Source organism: Theropithecus gelada, chromosome 4 (genome assembly GCF_003255815.1).
Source record: "Theropithecus gelada isolate Dixy chromosome 4, Tgel_1.0, whole genome shotgun sequence".
Lineage (NCBI taxonomy): Eukaryota > Metazoa > Chordata > Mammalia > Primates > Cercopithecidae > Theropithecus > Theropithecus gelada.
The window spans coordinates 152,313,496-152,338,418 of NC_037671.1; positions in this window are offsets into that span (position 1 = coordinate 152,313,496).

Here is a 24,923-nt window from a genome sequence, read left to right on the forward strand (position 1 = left end):
GTACACAGTGACAACTTACTTTGGTGTACTGTAATTCCTATATCAATCATTAAGAAAAACTATGCAAAAAGATATGCTAAACAAAACTATAAATAAATAAAAATGGGATTCTAAAAATGTTCATGTAACCCAGAGAAAGACAAGAAAATAATTAAAAGAGTGAGAAATAGAGGGAACAAGGAAAAAAAAAAAAGGCAACATAAGCTTTAACATGTCAATGATTACTTTAAATATAAATGCTCTAACCAACTAAAAGACAGATATTGGTAAAATGGATAAAAAGTCATAATTCAATGATAGGCTGTCTATAAGAATAAACAAATCTGCAATTGCATTTAGAAAATTAAATACTCCTCTTTTAGAAATTGATATAATAATTAAGCAAAAGATTCAGGATAACTAAATAACATCACCAAAGATACAGAAAAACTAAACAGCGTCATCAACCAACAGAATCTAATTGAATAATAGATTATTCCAGCGAACCATAGCAAAATACACATTGTTTTCAAATATCCATGGAACATTCACCAATAAAGACCATATTCTGAGTCATAAACAAATACAAAAACTTCAAAATAATTAAAAGTATGCAGAGCTTATTTCACATGTAATTAATTTAGCATAATAATGGAACTAAACTAGAAATCAATGACACAGAGGTAATAGGGAAATTCTCAAACATGTTTCAAAGAGAAACTCTCAAAGGAATTAGCTTGATTGAACTAAATTAAAAAAAAAAAAAAGCAAAGTAAATCTAAAGCCAGCAGAAAAAAAAGAATAACAAAGAGCAGAAATCAGTGAAATTATAAATGACAAAACAATTTGAGAAAATAGATGTAACAAAATGCTGGTCATCTCAAAAGATCAATACAATTGATGTGGCAAAATTGACAACGATTAAAAAAAGAGAAGACACAAATTCCCAATATTAGAAATAAGGAATGAAATATCCCTACAAACTCTATAGAGAGCAAAATAATAATAAGGAAATACTATGAATAATTATATGCTTATAAATTTTAAGTTGGAAGAAATAAAATAATTCTTCAAAAAAGCACAAACTAACAAAACTCACTGAACACAAAACATATAATCTTGGCAGTCCTAAACTATATAAGAAATTAAACTCATAATTTAAAAGGTCTTGAAAAACAAATCTCCAGGTCTATTGCTTTACTGTAGAAATCTATTAAACCTTTAAAGAAGAACTAGTTCTAATTCTGTACAATTTCTTCCAGAAAATAGAATATGAAAGAATACTTTCCAATATTTATATCAAATTTTGATGACCACAGTAAAAAAAAAAAAAAAAAAAAAAGGAAATAAACTACAGAAAGAACACTAAAGACTCATATATCTTAAATTTCAGTGCATAAATTCTCAACAAATTATTAGCACACTGAACCGAACAATATACAAAATAACTTTGCATGTGAAGGACTGTGTCTTGTGGCTTGAGTGCCAGCTCAGCCACTGTATAACAGAACACCAGGTAGACTTCTAAAGTTTTTGACTCTAGTCCCTGACCCCCTAATGACATCTAGGGACCCACCCAGGACCTGGAGGACCTTTCTGCCCTGAGGGGAAGGACACAGGCCTGGCTGGCTTTGCCATCTGATAGTTGTAGAGTCCCAGGGCCTTCAGAAAATATAAACAGTGACCAGGGAGTGTTTACAGCAGGGCTTGGGCAAGACCCAGTGCTATGCTGGCTTAAGGTCTGACCCAGTGTAGTCATAGTGGTGGTGGCTACCGGGGTGCTTGTGTCAATCTACCCCCAGGTTTAGGTGGCTCAGAATGGAGAGACAGAGACTGTTTGTTTGGGAGAAAGTAAGAGATGAGGACAAGAGTATCTGCCTGGTAATCTGGAGAATTCTCTCAGATTTTGCCCAAGACCATCAAGGTGGTACCTTTATGAGTATGGAAGAACCACAGCATTCCTGTGCTTGGGGTGACTCTAAGATCACAGCTAAGATCACAACAGCTAAGATCACAACATGCTAGTCTTTCAAATATCTGGAAAACCTTCCCAAGAAGGAAGAATACAAATAATCCAAGACAGTGAAGACTATAGTAAATACCAAACTTTTCAATGACCAGAAATCAAAGAGCGTATACTAGCATCAACACCTTCCAGGAAAACATGATGTCACCAAATGAACTAAATAAGATACTGGTGACCAATCCTGTAGAAACAGAGATATGTGACTTTTCACATAGAGAATTTAAAATAGCCGTGTTGAGGAAACTCAAATAAATTCCAGATAACACAGAAAAGGAATTCAGTATCCTATCAGACAAATTTAACAAAGAGATTGAAATTATTAAAAAGAATCAAGCAGAAATTCAGAACTGAAAAATACAATTGGCATATTGAAGAATGCATCAGAGTCTTTTGATAGCAGAATTGATCAATCAGAAGAAAGGCTTAGTGAGCTTGAAGATAGACTATTTGAAACTACACAGTCAGAGGAGATAAAAGAAAAAGAGTAAAAGCAATGAAGCATGCATACAGGATCTAGAAAATAGCTTCAAAAGGGCAAATCTAAAAGTTATTGGCCTTAAAAAGGATGTAGAGAAAGAGATAGGGGTAGATATCCAAGAGGATAATAACAGAGAACTTCCCAAACCTGGAAAATACCAATAACCAAGTACAAGAAGGTTATAGAATACCAAACAGATTTCACCCAAATAGGACTATATTTCCTTGATCCATTCATCTGTTGATGGACACTTAGGTCGCTTCCAAATCTTAGCTATTGTGAACAGTGCTGCAACAAACATGGGAGTGCACATATCTCTTTAATATACTGATTTCCTTTCTTTTGGGTATATACCCAGCAGTGGGATGGCTAGATCATATGGTAGCTCTATTTTTAGTTTTTTGAGGAACCTCCAAACCATTCTCCTTAGTGGTTGTACTAATTTGTATTCCCACCAACAGTGTACAAGGATTCCTTTTTTATCTGGCTGCAAATTTTGCAGTAGAAATCTTACAGGCCAGGAGAGAGTGGCATGACATATTTAAAGCAATGAAGAGAAAAACCTTTTACCCTAGAATAGTATATCTAGTGAAAATATTCTTCAAACATGAAGGAGAAATAAAGACTTTTCCAGACAAACAAAAGCTAAAGGAGTTCATCAACACCAGACCTGTCCCAGAAGAAACGATAAGGGAATATTTGAAACACACTTAAAAAGTGACATTAATGAGCAATAAGAAATCACCTGAAGGTACAAAAATCACTGGTAATAGTAAGTACAAAGAAAAACATAAACTATCATAACACTCAACTACAGTGTGCAAACTACTCTCTTCCTATGTAGAAAGAATAAACAATGAACCAATCAAAAAATAATAACTACAACTTTTCAAGACACAGTCAGTACAACAAGATATAAATAGAAACAACAAAAAAGTGGGTATATAAAGCTAAGTCACAGAGTTTTTATAAGTTTTATTTTTGTTTGTTTATGGAGTGTAAAGTTGTTATCAGGTTAAAATAATGGGTTACAAGATAGTATTTTTAAGCCTCATAGTAACCTCCAACCAAAAAAATATACAGTGGACACACAAAAAATAAAAAGCAAGAAACCAAATCATATCATATCACCAGAGAAAATAACCTTCACTAAAGGAGGATAGAAAGGAAAGAAAGAAGGAAGAGAAGGCCTCAAAACAGCCAGAAAATAAATAAATTACAAAATATCAAGAGTAAGTCCTTACTTATCAAAAACAACATTGGCCGGGCACGGTGGCTCACGCCTGTAATCCCAGCACTTTGGGAGGCTGAGGCGGGCGGATCACGAGGTCAGGAGATCGAGACCATCCTGGCTAACATGGTGAAACCCCGTCTCTACTAAAAATACAAAAAAAAAAAAAATTAGCTGGGCGTGGTGGTGCGCGCCTGTAGTCCCAGCTACTCGGAGGCTGAGGCAGGAGAATGGCATGAACCCGGGAGGTGGAGCTTGCAGTGAGCCGAGATCGTTCCACTGCACTCCAGCCTGGGTGACAAAGCGAGACTCCGTCTCAAAAAAAAAAAAAAAAAAAAAAAAAAAAAAAAATATATATATATATATATATATATATATATATATATATATATATATATGATGTAAATGGACTAAACTCTTAAAAGACACAGAGTGGCTGAATGGATGAAAAAACAAGACCCATTAATCTGTTGCCTACACTTCACATATGAAGACACACATAGACTGAAAACAAAAGATAGAGAAATATATTTCATTCCATTAGAAACCAAAAAAGAGCAGGAGTAGCTATATTTATTTCAGAAAAAAAAAAACAAGAAATATAAGAAGAGAAAAAGAAGGTCACTATATAATGATAAAGGAGTCAATTCTGTTGATACCTTCTTTTTCTATGCAGAAGTTCTTTGGTTTAATTATGCCTTGCTTTAGTTTTGTTTTTGTTGCAATTTCTGTTGGAAAGTTTGTCACAAAAACTTTGCCAAAGCCTATGTCCAGAGTGCTATTTCCTAGGTTTTCTTCTAGAGTTTAGGCCTTACATGAAAGTTTTATTACATTTTGAGTTGATTATTGTACATGGTGTAAGGAAGGAGTCTAGTTTTAGTCTTTTGCATATAGCTAGACCGTTTATCCCAGCACTATTTATTGACTAGGGAATCCTTTTAGCATTTCTTGTTATCACTTACTTTGTCAAAGTTCAGATGGCTGTTGTGGTGCAGCCTTATTTCTGGGTCTTCTACGCTGTTGCATGGTCTGTGTGTCTGTTTTTGTACCAGTACAATGATGTTTTACTTACTGTAGTTTTGTAGTGTAATTTGAAATTGGCTAGTGTGATGACTCCAGCTTTGTTCTTTTTGCATAGAATTGTTTTGGCTATTCAGGCTCTTTTTGGTTTCCATATGAATTTTAGAATAAGTTTTCTAATTCTGTGAAAAATGACATTGGTAGTTTGAATGGAATAACATAGAGTCTGTAAACTGCTTTGGGCAATGTGACTATTTTAACAATATTGATTCTTCCAATCCATGAGCATGGACTGTTTTTCCATTTCTGATTTCTTTCAGCAGTATTTTCTAGTTCTCATTGTAGAGATCTTTCACCCCCGTGGTTAGCTATATTTCTGAGTATTTTATTCTTCTCATGGCTACTAAGAATAGAATCTATAAGGAACTCAAATCAACAAACAAAAACCAAACAACCCCATTAAAAATTGGGCAAAGAATATTAACACCCTTCTCAAAAGAAGACATACAGGCAGCCAACATGCATATGAAAAAGTGTTCAACTTCACTAATCATTAGAGAAATGCAAATCAATGCCACAATGATATTCCATTTCGCACTAGTCAGAATTACTATTATTAAAAAGCTGAAAGATAACAGCTGTTGGTGAGGTTGCAGAGAAAAGGAAATGCTTATACACTGCTGATGTGAATGTAAATTATTTCAGTCATTATGGAAGGCAATTTAGAGATTTCTCAAGGAACTTAGAACTACCATTCAATTCAGTAATCACATAGCTGTGTATATATGCAAAGGAATATAAATAATTCTACCATAAATACACATGTATGTGTATGCTCATTGCAGTACCAATTACAATAGCAAAAACATGGAATCAATCTAGATACTCATCTGCTCTAGACTGTATAGACAAAATGTGGTACAAATATACCATGGAATACTACGCAGCCATAAAAAGGCAAGATTATGTCATTTTCAGCAACATGAATTGAGTTGAAGGCCATTATCCTAACTGAATTAACACAGGAACAGAAAACCAAAAACTGTATTTTCTCATTTATAAGTGGGGAGCCAAACATTGAGCACAGATGGACACAAATATGAGAACGATAGTCACCGGGGCCCTAATTGAGAGGGGAGAGTAGGAGGAGAGTGAGTGTCCAAAAACGATTGGGTACTATGCTCATTACCTAGGTGATAAAGTCATCTATACACCAAATCCCAGTGACGTGCAATTTACCTATGTAACAAGCCTGCACATGTGACCCCAAACCTATAATAAAAGTTGAGAAAATAAAAAGTAAATAAATATATCAAACTTATCATATCTGAAAAGAAACCTAAATAGAGCAATAACAGGTTGAAGCCATAATAAAATTGAAGCCATAATAAAAGATCTCCCATCAAAGAAAAGCTCAGGAACTGATGGCTTGCTTCACTCTTAAATTTAATCATCATTTAAACAACAAATACCAATCCTACTCAATCCATCGCAAAAAGTTGGGGAGGAAGGAATACTTCCAAACTCATTCTGTGAGGCCAGTATTACTCTGATACCAAAACCTAAACATAGACATAACAAAGAAAAAAAAACTAGAGGCCAATGTCTCTGATGAACATTAATGCAAAAATCCTCAGCAAAATACTAGTAAACCAAATTCAACAACACATTAAAAAGATAATTCATTATATACAAGTGGGATTTATCCCAGGGATATACGAGTGGTTCCATACATGCGAATCAGTCAATGTGATACATCAAATCAACAGAATAAAGAACAAAAATCATATGATCCAGATCAGCAGAATAAAGGACAAAAATCATATGATCAGATCAACAGAATAAGGGACAAAAATATGATCATTTGAATTGATACTGGAAAGCATTTGATAAGATGTAACATCCCTTCATGACAAAAACCACAAAAAACTGGATATAGAAGGAACATACTGAAAGGCGAAAATCTGAAAACCTTTTCTTTAAGATGTGAAATAAGATAAAAATACCCACTTTTGCCAGTGTTATTAAATGTATCACTGGAAGTCTTAGCTAGAGCAATCAGACAAGAGAAAGAAATAAAGAACATCCAAATTGGAAGATACGTCAAATTATCCTTGTCTGCACTGATGTCATCTTATGTCTAAGATGAACAAATCTAAAAATTCCACTAAAAATATTAGAACTCATAAACAAATTCAGTAAAGTTTTAGGGTACAAAATCAACATACAAAAATTAATAGCTTTTCTATATGCCAATGGTGAACAATCTGAAAAACAAATTTAAAAAGTAATCCCATTAATAGTAGCTGCAAATAAAATAAAATAAAATAACAGAAGAAAAGAATTGCAAAAAGAAGTAAAGTTACTTTGGGGGGTAATAGATATGTTCATTATCTTGATTGAGCTGACCAATGTGTGCAGTTTATTGTATATCAATTATAACTTCTAAGAAGTTGTTTTTAAAAATCCTCTGCTAATCAAACAAGAAACATTTAGTAAGCTTAATTATTGGGCAAGTTCTCGATCCTAGTTTCTGGATGTCACTACAAGTCAAACCTTGCAGAATTTCCTTCAAATCTTTTTCAAAATAATAATATGAACTTTCTCAGTGGTTCTTGTCACTTACCTTTTAAATTGCTTTTGTTAGCCAGAACAAAGTTAACTTTAGGCTTATGATAATTTTGGTTTCAACAAACCTCCAATTTAATTCCTGAATGCTAACAAAATTCTCAAGGAGAAGACAACCTTTGCATAGAAATGTCTTCCAAGAGAGGTTTTCTCTCCTTTGTCAACCCAATCAGAGATTTCCAGATAGAGCGCACTAATCTTCCAGAGCCATATGCAGGTAATGCACATAGCCTTACTGTTTTGCTCCTTGTTGCATCCACAGTGCTGAGAATTGATGTTGGCACATCATATGAATTCAATTAATTGCTGCTGATTATTGAATGTACTAGGTCTAACTCTTTAGGGGCTGGAGATCATGTGTTTTGCCTTAGTGAATGCCCATTGTCTAGTACAGGGCTGCCCAGTACAGTAGTAAATAGGGAGTTGGGACTTGTACATTTAATTTAATTTAATAAACAAATTAAACATTCATTACCTTCATCATACTTGCCCCATTTTATGTTCTCAATAGCTGCCTGTGGCTACTGCTACCATACTGGAAAATGTACATATATGATATTCAAATGTACATATATGATATACATCCAGGAAGAAAGTTCTATTGGTAAGGGGTGAGCAAAACATTTTATACATGAGGGTTAATCCATAAATACTTGATCTAGAAGAATGGGCTGACAAATTAGGAGACATGAGAGAGGGACGAGGTGGAAAGATGATGAAACTGTGTAGAGAGAACATTATCCATTTTTGAAAATCTGACATCTTCATTAATTTTTATTATATTGCAAATGCATTAAAATGAAAAGAGTCATTATTGCCTATATGATGTTGCTAGCCATGCTGTAGAAGCAATCCTCATGAAACATTTTGTTTATTTATGTGTGCAAAATTCTCAAAATACTTGACTGGTTCACTAGAATTCTATACAGTGCCATTATCTGAGGATATAATCAGGGGTCAATAATATACTTCCATTCTCTACCCTGCTGTGGCTGAACTGACCAGGACTCTGCTGCCACAGAGGGGAATGTAAATCTGAATTATTGAGTGATCTGGCTAAAGAAGCAGAAATGCAACCAGGTCAGAGCCAGGAAAGGTAGAAACCTAAGGTGCCGGAGCTGGGGACTAAGATTATGGCACAGCTTTTATTGGGAAATGGAGGAGAGAGTCATAATTCTTTTTATATTCTCGCCAATTGAAATTTTGCATTTCTTTTCCTAATAGGATGGAGATGGAAATACCTTATCAATGAAACTATAGTACCTACTTTGTAGTATAAAGTTGCCAATCTGGGATTGTAGTCACATGACTTGAGACAGATATGTTATAAAATTTTAAGGCTATATAAATAAATATTTTTAAGAACTTTCAAAGTATTTAATCATGTCAATATTCATGTATATGTTCCTTAATGTTGTCCATCTACAAATTTGAAATATATGTGTATTTGAAATATCTATCTATCTATCTATCATCTATCTATCTATCTATCTTTCTGTCTTGTGTGGGTTTATGTGTGTGTGTGTATGTGAAAGTGAGAAAGAAGAGATTAAGAGAGAGCTACTGAATTTTGTTTCACAAAGAAGCATACAAGCAAAGTTTATTTTCTCTATTTAGTCTATGAAAATCTTTCAGAAATCAATTTGTTTACTTCTCCTCAAGGGACTTGAAAATAACTGGTATTTAGAATTGCAGTGGGATGGAACAAATTCTATTAGAATGGAATGGATTACCTCTGAAAGTCAGATTTCCAATAATTAGCAAGTTTCAAACAGAAGCTATGGAATTACTGGTTGAAACTTACTAGAGAGGGCATTTATAAATTGACTAAAACTTGTTAAATTTGAAAAAACAAAGAGGACTGCATGTGCCAAAGACTTTATGATGCTACATGACTTAAAATGTAAGGACAGTATTTCAAATTTTACAATATGTGTGAAAATAATAATTAATAACATCTTATCAAGAGTGTTCTAGTCATATTGGTATTATAGATAGTCTACCAGTTAGGCTACTTAAATCTTATCATGACGTCAGAACACAATTTGGGAAAATATGAAATGAATGGATGATTTGGGTACTTAGATTGATAATAATGCATGAATGTGGTTTGAAAATGAGACAGCTGGGATGGAGTAGCTTCCAAGATGGCCGAATGGGAACAGCTCTAGTCTGCAGCTCGCAGCGAGATTGCATCTTGATGGGGGTGGGGCATCTGCCATTGCTGAGGCTTGAGTAACTCACAGTGTAAACAAAGAGGCCAGGAAGCACGAACTGGGTGGCACCCACTGCAGCTCAGCAAGGCCTACTGCCTCTATAGATTCCACCTCTGGGGGCAAGGCATAGTAGAACAAAAAGCAATAGACAACTTCTGCAGACTTAAACATCCCTGTCTGACAGCTCTGAAGAGAACAGTGGTTCTCTCAGCACCGCGTTCAAGTTCCAAGAACAGATAGACTGTCTCCTCAAGTGGGTCCCTAACCCCTGTGTAGCCTGGCTGGGAAACACCTCCCAGTAGGGGCTAACAGATATTTCATATAGGCAAAGCTTCCCAAGGAAGGATCAGACAGCAATATTTGCTGTTCTGCAGCCTCTGCTGGTGATACCCAGGCAAACAGCGTCTGGAGTGAACCTCCAGCAAACTCCAACAGACGTGCAGCTAAGGGGTCTGACTGTTAGAAGGAAAACTAACAAATAGAAAGGAATAGCATCAACATCAACACAAAGGACATCCACACCAAAACCCCATCTGTAGATCACCAACATCAAAGACCAAAGGTAGAAAAACCACAAAGATGGGGAGATACCAGAGCAGAAAAGCTGAAAATTCCAAAAAACAGAGCGCTTTTTCTCCTCCAAAGGATTGCAGCTACTCGCCAGCAAGAGAAGAAGACTGGACGGAAAATGAGTTTGATGAGTTAACAGAAGCTTCAGAAGGTCGGTAATAATGAACTTCTCCCAGCTAAAGGAGCATATTCTAACCTGTTGCAAAGAAGCTAAAAACCTTGAAGAAAGGTTAGACGAATGGCTAACTAGGATAAACAGTTTAGAGAAGGCCTTAAATGACCTGATGGAGCTGAAAATCACGGTATGAAGACTTTGTGATACATGCATAAGCTTCAATAGCCACTTCATTGAAGTGGAAGAAAGGGTATCAGTGATTGAAAATCAAATTAATGAAATAAAGTGAGAAGATAAGATTAGAGAAAAAAGAGAAAAAAAATGAACAAAGCCTCCAATAAATATGGGACTATGTGAAAAGACCAAATATATGTTTGATTGGTGTACCAGAAAGTGATGGGGAGAATGGAACCAAGTTAGAAAACACTCCTCAGGATATTATCCAGGAGAACTTCCCTAACCTTTTAAGGCAGGCCAACATTCAAATTCAGGAAATACAGAGGACACCACAAAGATACTCCTCAAGAAGAGCAACCCCAAGACACGTAATTGTCAGATTCACCAAGGTTGAAATGAAGGAGAATATGTTAAGGACAGCCAGAGAGAAAGATCGGGTTACCCACAAAGGGAAGCCCATCAGACTAACAGAGAATCTCTCTGCAGAAACTCTACAAGTCAGAAGAGAGTGGGGACCAATATCCAACATTCTTAAAGAATTTTGAACCCAGAATCTCACATCCGGCCAAACTAGCTTCACAAGTGAAGGAGAAATAAAATCCTTTACAGACAAGCAAATGCTTAGAGATTTTGTCACCAACAGGCCTGCCTTACAAGAGCTCCTGAAGGAAGCACTAAACATGGAAAAGAACAACCGGTACCAGACACTGCAAAAACATGCCAAATAGTAAACACCATCAATGCAATGAAGAAAGTACATCAATTAATGGGGAAAATGACCAGCTAACATCATAATGACAGGATCAAATTCAAACATAACAATATTAACTTTAAATGTAAATGGGCTTAATGCCCCAATTAAAAGACACAGATTGGCAAATTGGATAAGGAGCCAAGACCCATCAGTGTGCTGTATTCAGGAGACCCATCTCATGTGCAAAGACACACATAGACTCAAAAGGATGGAGGAAAATCTAGCAAGCAAATGGAGAGAAAAAAAAGAAAAAAAAAAAAAAAAAAAAAAAAAAGCAGGGTTTCAGTCCTGGTCTCTGATAAAACAGATTTTAAACCAACAAACAGCAAAAGAGACAAAGAAGGCCACTACATAATGGTAAGGGGATCAATTCAATAAGAAGAGCTAATTATCCTAAATATATATGCACCCAATATAGGAGCACCCAGGTTAATAAAGCAAGTCCTTAGAGACTACAAAAAGACTTAGACTCCCACACAATAACAACAGGGAGACTTTAACACTCCGCTGTCAATATTAGACAGATCAATGAGACAGAAAGTTAACAAGGATATCCAGGACCTGAACTCAGCTCTGGACCAATCAGACCTAATAGACATCTACAGAACTCTACAACCCAAATCAACAGAATATACATTCTTCTCAGCACCATGTCACACATATTCTAAAATTGACCAAATAATTGGTAGTGAAACATTCCTCAGCAAATGTAAAAGAACAGAAATCACAACACACTGTCTCTCAGACCACAGTGCAATCAAATTAGAACTCAGAATTAATAAACTCACTCAAAACCACACAACTACATGGAAACTGAACAACCTGCTCCTGAATGACTACTGGGTACATAATGAAATGAAGGCAGAAATAAAGATGTTCTTTGAAACCAATGAGAACAAAGACACAAAGTAACAGAATCTCTAGGATACGTTTAAAGCATTGTGTAGAGGGAAATTTATAGCACTAAATGTCCACCAGAGAAAGTAGGAAAAATCTAAAATTGACACCCTAACATCACAATTAAAAGAACTAGGGAAGCAAGAGCAAACAAATTCAAAAGCTAGCAAAAGGCAAGAAATAACTAAGATCAGAACAGAAGTGAAGGAGATAGAGACACAAAAAACTCTTCAAAAAATTAATGAATCCAGGAACTGGTTTTTCGAAAAGATTGACAAAATGGATACGCCACTAGCAAGACTAATAAAGAAGAAAAGAGAGAAGAGTCAAGTAGACACAATAAAAAATGATAAAGGGGATATCACCACTCATCCCACATAAATACTATAAACACAGAAAATACTATAACTGCATCAGAAACTGCCATCAGAAAATACTATAAACACATCTATGCAAATAAACTAGAAAATCCAGAAGAGATGAATAAATTCCTGGACACAGACACCCTCCCAAGACTAAACCAAGAAGAAGTTGAATCTCTGCATAGACCAATAACAGGCTCTGAAATTGAGGCAATAATTAATGGCCTACCAACCAAAAAAAGTCCAGGACCAGACAGATTTACAGCTGAATTCTACCAGAGATACAAAGAGGACCTGGTACCATTCCTTCCAAAACTACTTCAATCAATAGAAAAAGGGGGAATCCTCCCTAACTCATTTTATGAGGCTAGCATCATCCTGATACCAAAGTCTAATAGAGACACAACAACAAAAGAGAACTTTAAGCCAATATCCCTGATGAACATCAGTGCAACAATCCTCCATAAAGTACTGGCAAACCGAATCCAGCAGCACATCAAAAAACTTCTCCACTACGATCAAGATAACTTCATCCCTGGGATGCAAGGCTGGTTCAACATATGCAAATCAATAAACATAATCCATCACATAAACAGAACCAACGACAAAAACCACAGGATTATCTGAATAGAGGCAAAAAAGGCCTTTGACAAAATTCAACAGCCCTTCATGCTAAAAACTCTGAATAAACTAGGTATTGATGGAACATATCTCAAAATAATAAGAGCTATTTATGACAAACCCACAGTCAATATCATACTGGATGGGCAAAAATTGGAAGTATTCCCTTTGAAAACCAGCACAAGACAGGGATGCCCTCTCTCACCACTCCTATTCAAGATAGTGTTGGAAGTTCTGGCTAGGGCAATCAGGCAAGAGAAAGAAATACAGGGTATTCAGTTAGGAAAAGAGGAAGTCAAATTGTCCCTGTGTGCAGATGACATAATCGTATATTTAGAAAATCCCATCATCTCAGCCCAAATTCTCCTTAAGCTGATAAGCAACTTCAGCAAAGTCTCAGGATAAAAAATCAATGTGCAAAAATCACAAGCATTCCTATACACCAATAACAGACAGAGAGCCAAATCATGAGTGAACTCGCATTCACAATTGCTACAAAGAGAAAAAAATACCTAGGATTCCAACTTACAAGGGATGTGAAGGACCTCTTCAAGGAGAACTACAAACCACTGCTCAACGAAATAAAAGAGGACACAAACAAATGGAAGAACATACCATGCTCATGGATAGGAAGAATCAATATTGTGAAAATGGCCATACTGCCCAAGCTAATTTATAGATTCAGTGCTATCCTCATCAAGCTACCAATGAGTTTCTTCACAGAATTGGAGAAAACTACTTTAAAGTTCATATGGAACCAAAAAAGAGCCCGCATTGCCAAGACAATCCTAAGTCAAAAGAACAAAGCTGGAGGCATCACGCTACCTGACTTCAAAGTATACTACAAGGCTACAGTAACCAAAGCAGCATGGTACTGGTACAAGAACAGATATATAGACCAGTGGAACAGAACAGAGACTTCAGAAATAACACCACACGTCTACAACTATCTGATCTTTGACAAACCTGACAAAAACAAGAAATGGGGAAAGGATTCCCTATTTAATAAATGGTGCTGGGAAAACTGGCTAGCCATATGTAGAAAGCTGAAACTGGATGCCTTTCTTACCCCATATACATAAATTAACTTAAGATGGATTAAAGACTTAAATGTGAGAGCTAACACGATAAAAACCCTGAAGAAAACCTAGGCAATACCATTCAGCACATAGGCATGGGCAAGGACTTCATGACAAAAACACCAAAAGCAATAGCAACAAAAGCCAAAATAGACAAGTGGGATCTAATTAAACTAAAGAGCCTCCGCACAACAAAATAAACTATCATCAGAGTGAACAGGCAACCTGCAGAATGGGAGAAAAGTTTTGCAATCTACCCATCTGACAAAGGGCTAATATCCAGAATGTATAAGGAATTTAAACAAATTTACAAGAAACAAACAATCCCATCAAAAAGTGAGCAACGGATATGAACTGACACCTTCTTAAAAGAAAACCTTTATGCAGCCAACAGACATATGAAAAAATGCTTATCATCACTGGTCATCAGAGAAATGCAAATCAAAACCACAATAAGGTACCATCTCACACCAGTTAGAACGGCAGTCATTAAAAAGTCAGGAAACAACAGATGCTGGAGAGGATGTGGAGAAATAGGAAAGCTTTTGCACTGTTGGTGGGAGTGTAAATTAATTCAACCATTGTGGAAGAAATGTGGCCATTCTTCAAAGATCTAGAACTAGAAATACCATTTGACCCAGTGATCCCATTACTCGGTACATACCCAAAGGATTATAAATCATGCTAGTATAAAGACACATGTACATGTATGTTCATGGTGGCATGATTCACAAGAGCAAATACTTGGAACCAACCCAAATGTCCATCAATTAAGAAAATATGGCACATACACACCATGGAATACTATGCAGTCATAAGAAAGGATGAGTTCATGTCCTTTGCAGGGATGTGGATGAAGCTGGAAACCATCATTCTAAGTAAACTATCCCAAGGAAAGAAAACCAAACACTGGATGTATTCACTCATAGGTGGGAGTTGAACAATGAGAATGCGTGGACACAGGGTGGGGAACATCACACACCAGGGCCTGTCGGGAGTTAAGGGGATAGAGGAGAGATAGCATAGGAGAAATACCTAATATAAATGATGAGTTGATGGGTGCAGCAAACCAACATGGCACATTTATATGTATGTAACAAGCCTGTACATTGTGCACATGTATCCTAGAAATTAAAGTATAATAAAATAAATAAATAAAAACAGTTCTGCTACAAAAAAAAAAAAAGAAAGAAAGAAAATGAGACAATCAGTGTAGTGACAGAAGATTCTTTAGGAATATAAGTAATATCAAAACAATTATTGGTTTCTGCTTATACTGGACAAAGGCAGTCTATCAGAGTGATGGCTTAGATTGTGGGTGTGATGATTGAAACTCTCTCTTTACCCTAATGAAAAGGCCATCATTTTGGGACTGGCAGAGAGGACAGCTGGAGGTTGCATGGCACCAAGAAGGTTGTGGAGCCAGGAGTGATGGCTGATTTTCTACCTATGACTTTTACCTAACAGAGAGAAAAATCTTCTATCTTGTTTAAAACATTGTTATTTTGAATCCCTCTTAACAAACAACTAAACCAGTTTCCTCACTAATGTGTAATATATTCTGAAAGCACTAATATCCTTACTTTAAAAATCTATGTTTCATAGCTAACTAGGAAAACTGCTGAGCTCCTGACACACTCCACATGAAATATCTGTCAAGGGAATTCTAATGTTTTGAGTGTATCACAGTGTTTACCCAATAACCTTCTATATATGAATTCAATTTCTCAGATATCTCAATCTAAAAGAAAGGGTTAGATAATGCTCTTATACTTTGAATCAAGAAAATAAATTTTCTGTTAATTCAGAAGTATATTTAAATCAGAATTTATATGAAGAGTTATCTGTTCTTTAGTTTAGCATTGATTTGGTGATACTAACCAGTTAAATTACATGAGATAAAACATTGGAATAAAACTGGAAGGAAGAGGTTAGGTTATCATTATTAATCCGTGATATGATTGTATGTATGGGATATCCAAGAAAAACAAATTAAAACTATCTCACCAACAAAGAAAATACAGGTAAATTATTTAGACTAAATCACTATGGAGAAATGAACACTTCCCCTATATAACATTAATGACCTATTAGGAAATATTAAGATAAAATGGAATTAAGCTTATAATACTAACACAAAAGTTAAAATATTGAGGAATAAACCTAAACAGAATATAAAAGTCAAAAATTACAACAAGCTCTTGACAGGGAGACATCATCAAAATATTACCACTCCCAGGAGTATATAAAATGTAATGAAGTCTCCATAAGTATACCAATGGGATTTTTTAGAGCATGATTTTTTTCAAGCAGATTTTACATTTTGTCTGGAAAAACAAGTAAGAATAGGAAAACTCTGAAGATGAAGGAAATGAGAAGTCTGATCTAACCTATTTTAAAGCATATTATAAAGCCTCACTATTTTCTGTGATGTGGTATTAGGAAAGAATACAAGTAGTAAAATAGAAGAAAACATTCAGGGGAAAAATCCAAATACATATGAACATTTAGTGCAATATGTAGGACTATTTCTTCTTAGTTTTCTTTGGAATCTCTATAAAAAAAATGGAAACATAACAGCTTAAATGTAAACTAAGATAATTAAGTTATCACAAATGTCAAAACTCAAAACACCAACACTGCATGTATTTCTAAGTAGTTACTTAGGGTCATAAAGAAATAAATTAGAATTTCCAAAGCAATCTTTAAAAGAATAATTTAAAATAATTCACATGTCATACTCACTGTGGTATGATTTCTACCTACTTATCCTAATCTCTACCATCCCCTTCTTTCTTGGTAATCTCATTCTGAAGTTTTTAACATGCGTATGAAAGCCTGGAATAAAGATTATATTATTAAATTTAGTTTGCAGGTAACCAAGGTTACGATCTAAATGCTGTCCAATAAAATGTAAGCATAAGTCTTGGCTGGAAGCTTCTGAAACCTCCTTGGAAGGAACTCTTTGCTCTTCTTTGCTCCTTTTTTCTCCTTGTTCATTAGAAAGAAAACATTGTATGGAGAAATCCAACTGGTCCTATCTTGGATCATGAGTTGGCAAAAATAAATGTATCAGAGCAGCAAAATAGATGTAACCTGAGCCCAAGAAATTTCTAGAGCTATGGACTGCCTACTTGGGAACTTATTTTAGTAATAGAAGATTCTATTTTGTTTAAAACAATATTTTTCAAACTCCTTTTAGCTGGTGAACCTTTTCCTAATTGATAAACAGGTCAAGTCACTGAACTTCATCGTGTTTCATTTTTTTCAAAGAAAAAGACACATGCACACACAGAGAGAGAGAGAGAGAGAGAGAGATAAAGAGAGATAGAGAGAATGCATACTATGTTATGATTTTTTAATGTAGGCACAATTCTCTTTTCATTTCAAGTCGAATGTTGTTTGGGTTGAAGAGGATGGTGTTTGTATGTTTGGGACACAATATTAGATGCTTTACAAATAATTAATCTACTTTATGAAATGGACAATTATTGCTCTTGTTTATATAGGTAATGAAATTGAGGCTTATTGGGGGTATATTGATCAAAGCCAAACAACCAGTGAGTGGTAAAACCTGGTTTTGATTTTAGATACTTGATGTGGATGACAGTGCTTTCACTATGTACTTCACCACGTTCCAGAATGACAATGTGATCATATATTAGTCACAATTAACTAGACTGTTTATATTGAATTGCAAAAATCTGAGCATGTTTGTAGGCTTAAAGGAAAGAGGCAGGAGAAAAAGAGAGACTGAGGATGCACCAGTCTGTGATCAAGAGCCCTGAGGTAACGAGCTACATCTCTTCCTCCAGGAGGAAGAAGGCAGAGGTGCTCTCTTGTGCCTTGGTGGTGGATGGGGACCAAATGAGGGTGCTTCCTTCTGATACTCTCTGTGTCTCCAGGTAGTTGGAATTGAAGGCATCTCATAAATGTGAGACAAACATGAGTGATTGAGATTGAAGAAAGACTGGAGCATTTACTGTAGACAATGCAAAAGGATGCTTATTCAAGGAACAGGGACCCAGGTAAGCAGAGGAGGGGAGCTGCTTTTGTGGTCAATGTCCTCTTTGTTCAAGCAATAGGTCTTTTAATGCATGTCTACACTCACAAACTCTTTATTTATCTTGAATTAATTGCCCAGTCAGAAAACATTTTTTCCCATTCAGTCTTTTGATCATACTTGTCCAAATTTACCACAACTATTTACTGAGTTTGATAGTCTTCATATGAAATTAAAGAATGAGTAGAGCCCAGAGAGCCTAAATTTATAGTGATTAATATTTTCACTTGCCAGAGGCCTGAAAGCACATCTTGTTTCAAGTAGATGTGTACTGGGAATTTCCTGGCTGAAGCTAATTGACGTCTATGAGTTAGGTCTGCATTCCTTAGCAATGTGCTCTGGTATTTCATTACTTTGACTTTCCTAGTGCTTTACCAGCTTTATGAATGATGGATGAGCATTTCTTTAAAGTCTTAACTAGCTTGTGTGTCCTCAACCTAACATTTTGTATCAATGGATACTTCAGCTTCTCCTTGATGGCGGGATTGATCATCACAACTCTTTTCTGACAGTTGACCTAGGAGCACAGAAGGCAAAGAATAATTGATAGAAGGCATAGAATTACAACCCAGACAGCCAACACTATTCTACAGAAGAAAGAGAAACAGGTAGGTCCAAGAATAATCCATGCCTAGGAGGAACCAGAAATGGTAGGCATAGATACATAGAAAAAGAGCCAACTAAAGAATTTTAGACGAAAAATAAGCATGTAGTTCAAAGGACAGTGGTCAGCTGAAAAATGATGAAGTGTATACAGTAAGTTACAAATCTTGGAAATATTATGTAAACTATTTGGAAAAGAAGTCAGAATCTTCCAAGAATCTGATAATGCAGAATAAGATAGCAGTTCAAAATTAGTTAAGCTCTTCAGATATACCAATATCAGAAACCTAAGGGACATTTATTGACTATTGATTACAGGATGACTTAATTGTTAGATAAACTTCTCCACCTGTGAGAATCATCTTCTGAATTTCCTGTCTGAATGGGAAACAGATCTAGTACATGATTAATATTTGATCTGCAAGTAGATAGGTTTGTATGCTTCTGATATCAAACTTTGAATCATGCGTGTGTATCTGCATCCAAACTACAGCCTTGATTTAGAAAAATTTCTGGCTCTCTTAATACTTTGTACTTTCCCAGATTTAATGTATTCAATTCACTTGCTTGAGGAATAAGTTAATTATACTTGCAGAATTCTTCATTTTACCCAGTCCTTTAATTTAAATAGCGAAAAAATGATCTTTGATAGCCCACTTCTAATTTTTAACTTTTATATAATGCTTTGATGTACTTGATTCTGTATTTTTCAGGAATTTCCTACTGAGACAATTTACCACCTTCAGAGTATAGACTTGTCTTCTATTAATCTATAGAGGAAAGCTATGCATCCCTCCAATAAACTATGAATATGTCCAAAAAGTGTTTTCAGGTAGAGCACTGTGATTATTTTAGATGACTGGAATGCACTAAAACATGAATTCCTCTGTACTGAATATTTAAAAACCCACTTAGAGGTGCTGTCTATGGCCTTTGTATATTTTCAATATCTGTGACTGTAAGCTATAATATAGGTCCCTTAATTTCCAGCAATATTTGTACCGGGTACCCTTCAATGATTCTGACCAATGATTAACTTGTACAGTTAACTACTTATTGTGAATGTTGAGATGAGAAACAAATTATATCTGACCTCATAATTGCAAATTCTTTAACTCAAGCCTGATTAATTTGTAATGTGAATGTGTGAAGAAAATTTCCTTGTCAGGTGTCAAAACATATATTTTAAGAATAAACTTATTTTTGGACAAGCAACCAAAATAATTATACACAATAATCTAAGGAGTGGATAAGATTAACAACTACATATATTGTAATTTTATTCTGACATCTATTCTCAACATCATATTAGTTATACTTAGGTATTTGTAATTAAAAAGTTATCAATATTATAGACATGTCTGTGTACAAGCAGATGAGGATGCACACCTTTACTATACAAAAAACATGGAGCAAACATTGATGCTGGAATGTCAAGGTTCAGTGACATGTAAGAAAATGTCTCTCAAGTATGAGATTAATTGTGCATTTCTCTCTGTCAGTTTCAGCTGTCGAATTTGGATGTGAATGATTTCTACAGTATTTCAGAAAATAACTTTTTCTTTTATTAATAAAGTATATTTGCAACAATTTTCACTAAGGAATCTTCATAAGTATGGTAACCATCTATTCTGTCATCTTTTATCTTTGGAAATGAAGATCATAGCTTTGATTGATTAGTCTTCAAAAGGTTTGGCTCATGATTAACTATATTCTTAAATTGTATTACACAAGACTGATGTCAATTTCGCTAGTTGGAACATGAGATCACTTTTAAAATTCATTAAGGGTTTACTCTATTTTCCAGTTTATATCCTATTACAACCAGTAATTTTAGAGCTGCTGTCTATGGCCTACAGAAGAGCACTATTAATATTAATTTCTCCCTTTCAAGCTTATCTTTTCATCTTTTTTTTAATTACTCTTCTTTTCTACTTTTTCCCTTTATTCCTTCCTACAATTAATGACACATCCTCTTAGCCTACTACCCCTGGAAAGAAGCCCTTGAGCCGTTCAGTCTAACCTTTCCAGAAGGTATATTCACAAAGCCTGGTTGAAAATTCAGGCTTTACATCTGTGTTAGTCTGAATTCTTCAGAGAAAGAGAAGTCAGTAACTCTCACATGGAGAGCAAGGAAGACATATTTTTCCCTAAATTCTTCTTTTTCAGATCATTTCTGACCTTAAGAAAAAGAATATCTTAGGCAAAGTTGACATTCTGAAGCCTGCCTAAAAGAAGACGTGTGCTCGTAAAGTGTATTCTAGATAGAGATTAAGTGGGTGATATGAAATCTCATATCATATTAAACCTGGATAAAATAATTTAACTACTTTTTTCAGAGATATTTCCACAGTCCACAAATCTAAGAAAGGAGATGGGAGTTCAGAAGCAAACCAGATTGACTACCAGTGGAAAGTTTTTATCATTTGAATTACTGATAGGCACACTCTTAGAGCTTCAGATAGAGCCTCTTTAATGAATGGTCTCTTATTCCTGGAACACTAAATACTTGCCAGAAAAGTGTTAAAGAATGTCAAGGGAATTCTGCATAGGTCAGTAGAAAGTTTCTGGAGTAATACTAGGTGAGTTTTGAAATAACACCATTATTTATAACTGGGGATTCTATTTTATGCTTCCCTTTGATTTTTGTTTTTACATAGCCTCTGGTGAGCTATCCTGGCCAATAAATCTGGAAATGATATAGTAGGTATAATAGATTAGTGAATTTCAGCCTAGGGTACAATGTGGCCTTTGAATTCTTTTGCTTCATGTCTTGTTTGGACTCCTTTTAGAGCTTTCTGGGACTACACTTCCCAGCGATAGTCCTGGGGAAATGGGTTCAAGAAGATAGAAGCATAATGACCCTGATTGATCTTAGTCTCCTCCTCCAAGGATGCAATTCAAATCCTCATTAAAATTAAGTAGAATTTTTAAGTCTGATGATTAAGTGAAAAACAAATAATGTTGTATTAGAATTATATCGTTATTATATTTATAGATGTTCACAATGTATATTTATAAAATTCTTTTCACAATGTATATTTATAAAAATATTCTATGTATAAAATAGTTATTAGAGTAAAGCCACTTTTCCTTTTGGAATTTCTCTATTGACTCATAAAGTATAAACATCCCCTTTTCTGAAGAGCAGCTTCTATTAGTCTCGCTAATTAGAGGTTTTCAATACCATCTTCATATTAGAATAATCTGAGGGACTTTAAAAACTTATTTTGCCTAGGCCTGACCAGAGACATTCATATCAATTTTTTCAAAAGCAGGGCCCTAGAAGCTGTATTTTAAAAAGAGCCCTTGATGCCACATTTGAGAATCACTGCTCAAAAGCACTCACTCTTCCCCGAAAGAAGAGGAGTGACTTTTAGCGCTTTCCAAACTTTAAAGTGCATCACCTGGAGATCTTGTTAGAAAGAAAGACTCTGATACGGTGGATCTGGGCTAGGTCTTGGGATTCCGAATTTCTAGCCAATTCCCAGGTAATGTCGATGCTCTTGATCCTGGATTACCTTGCTGCTTTGAGTAAAAAGGACTTAACAGGTGAGATTAAAGTTGTGTGTACAAAAGTGAGACTTCAACTCTCTTTATTTCTTTCTTAGCTGGTAGTCTTCTTCTGAGGACATATATGTTTTCCTCTACAGTATAAGTGTCCTACCTTTTTTTTTTTTTTTTTTTTTTTTTTTTTTTTTCCCCGAGATGGAGTTTCACTCTGTCACCCAGGCTGGAGTGCAGTGGCACAATCTCGGCTCACTGCAACCTCCGCCTCCCAGGTTCAAGTGATTCTCCTGCCTCAGCCTCCTGAGTAGCTGGGATTGCAGGCATATGCCACCACACCCGGCTAATTTTTATATTTTTAGTAGAGACAGCGTTTCACCATGTTGGCCAGGCTGGTCTCAAAAGCCTGACCTCGTGATCCTCCCGACTCGGCCTCCCAAAGTGCTGGGATTACAGGCGTGAACCACTGCACCCGGTCATAACTGTCCTACCTCTTTAGGGGAAGGCATGCTGTTGAACAGATGTGCCTATGATTGGCAGGAGAGGTAATCTTGTGCACAGGTGAAGTTTTCTTCATGTGTTTCTCAATGAGTTTATAACACAGTGAGAGTTGTGAGCAGTGGTGGCATATTTGGACTTCCAAAGATCATACCAAAAACTTGAGTTTAATAGTTAAGCATTTATTATAAAATACTATTAGTAAGAATGGCATGGTGCATTTCATGTATTAGTGTTCTGGTAAAAATCATTTGTCATTCTTCCCACAACCCACCCCATCCCAATCATATTTCATTTTCCTGATACTTCTTCTTTTTTTTTTGTCTTCTACATACAGTTTGATTTTTTAGGATTTCTTGGTTTACACCAAGGGAATCATACATTCATGAAGCCAAACTATCCCTGTAAATCAGCTTCAAATTTATCTGCAAAGACTTAAGGGATAAAAGACTCAATTGTAAGAATAGCATTAGGTTAGTGAAACAAGAATATATACAATACCAGAACAGAACATGTATCGATATTTTTATGATGACAGTATCAACGATATTGGCTTCTTTGGTAGAATGACTATTATTTTATGAAAAACATAGAATAACTAGTGAATTCACTCTGATGTTAACCACAAGCAAAGGAATAACATACACTTACATTATCATTTGACCATTTTCATTTATTTCTCACCTTTTAGCTATATCAAATCATGACTCCAAAATTTTCTGATAACCAATCTCTTCTTGCTCTAACTATATTTTCTCACTAGTTTGTACTGTTAAAGAAATCAATTTTCTGAGAAAGATTGTGTTATGACAAAATCCTTTCATTCACTTAACTATATTGCTTCATATTAAATCTCGGAGTTCAGCTCAATGGGCTAGGAGATGTACATTTCTTTGAAGCTGATCCTGGGATTACTTTGGCTGAGTTGGCCCCAAACCAGCATCAGTCTCAGGCAGGGAGCTGCCTACCCACCTCAGTGAGACAAGGGTCGTAAAAACATAGAAGGCTCTGAGGTTCTGTAGAATAAAAATTATAATTGATGTCAGAGTTATTTTTGGAATATGTAAGTACCCTGGAAAAAAAGACAGGTTTTTGCCCAAGTTTATAAACAAATATAGGCAATATCTTTTGGGGATTTGTCTCATATTGGAATGACTTTCTAGGCCTGTGCAGTGGCTCACGCCTATAATCCCAGCACTTTGGGAGGCCGAGGTGGACAGATCACCTGAGGTTCGAGACCAGCCTAACCAAATGGCGAAACCGTGTCTCTACTAAAAATACAAAAATTAGCCAGGCGTTGTGGCCATGCCTGTGATCCCAGCTACTCCTCAGGAGACTGAGGAATGAGAATCACTTGAACCTGGGAGGTAGAGGTTGCAGTGAACGTAGATTGTGCCACTGCACTCCAACTTGGGTGACAGAGTGAGACTCTGTCTCAAAAAAAAAAAAAAAAAAAAAAAAAGAATATGTATGGAATTTTAATATCTTTAGCAGGAAATTCTTATTTCCCTTAATCTTGGAAATCTATAAAACATTGTAATAATGAAACTACAAATAATTTAATCATTATATGATCTGAATATTTTTATGAGCTAAGATTAGCTATTTCAACCTCAAAGTGTCATAGTACTGTAATTTATTTTCTAGCCAAGGTTTTCAGTATAAGAAATAAAACACTACATTTAGAAATGTTATGTATAATGAAAAGTACATCCTAAGAATTTTGTGAATTATTAAATCTCTGTGTGTTTTTAGAATGTATGAGTGCAAAATTTTCTGCTTTACTTTTTCATTGTTTGGATTCAAAATCATTGGTAACAAAGAATCTATAGCATAATGAATATGTTTGTTTAGTTCAACAACTAGTTATTGGATACTTACTTTGGCCAGTATTTATAAATAAAACATAAAAGAGCTCATGGTCAACTGGCTGTTACAGACAAGTAATAAGATAATCTTGATACAATATGGGGGTATTCTAATATTACAGGGGAAGAATATATAAGGTAACAGAGGTATTAGAGAGGCCTCTTTTAAAAAAAAATCTGGCAAGAAAGAAGTTTAGAGAATGATAAATAGAAATCATTACATAAGAAGTA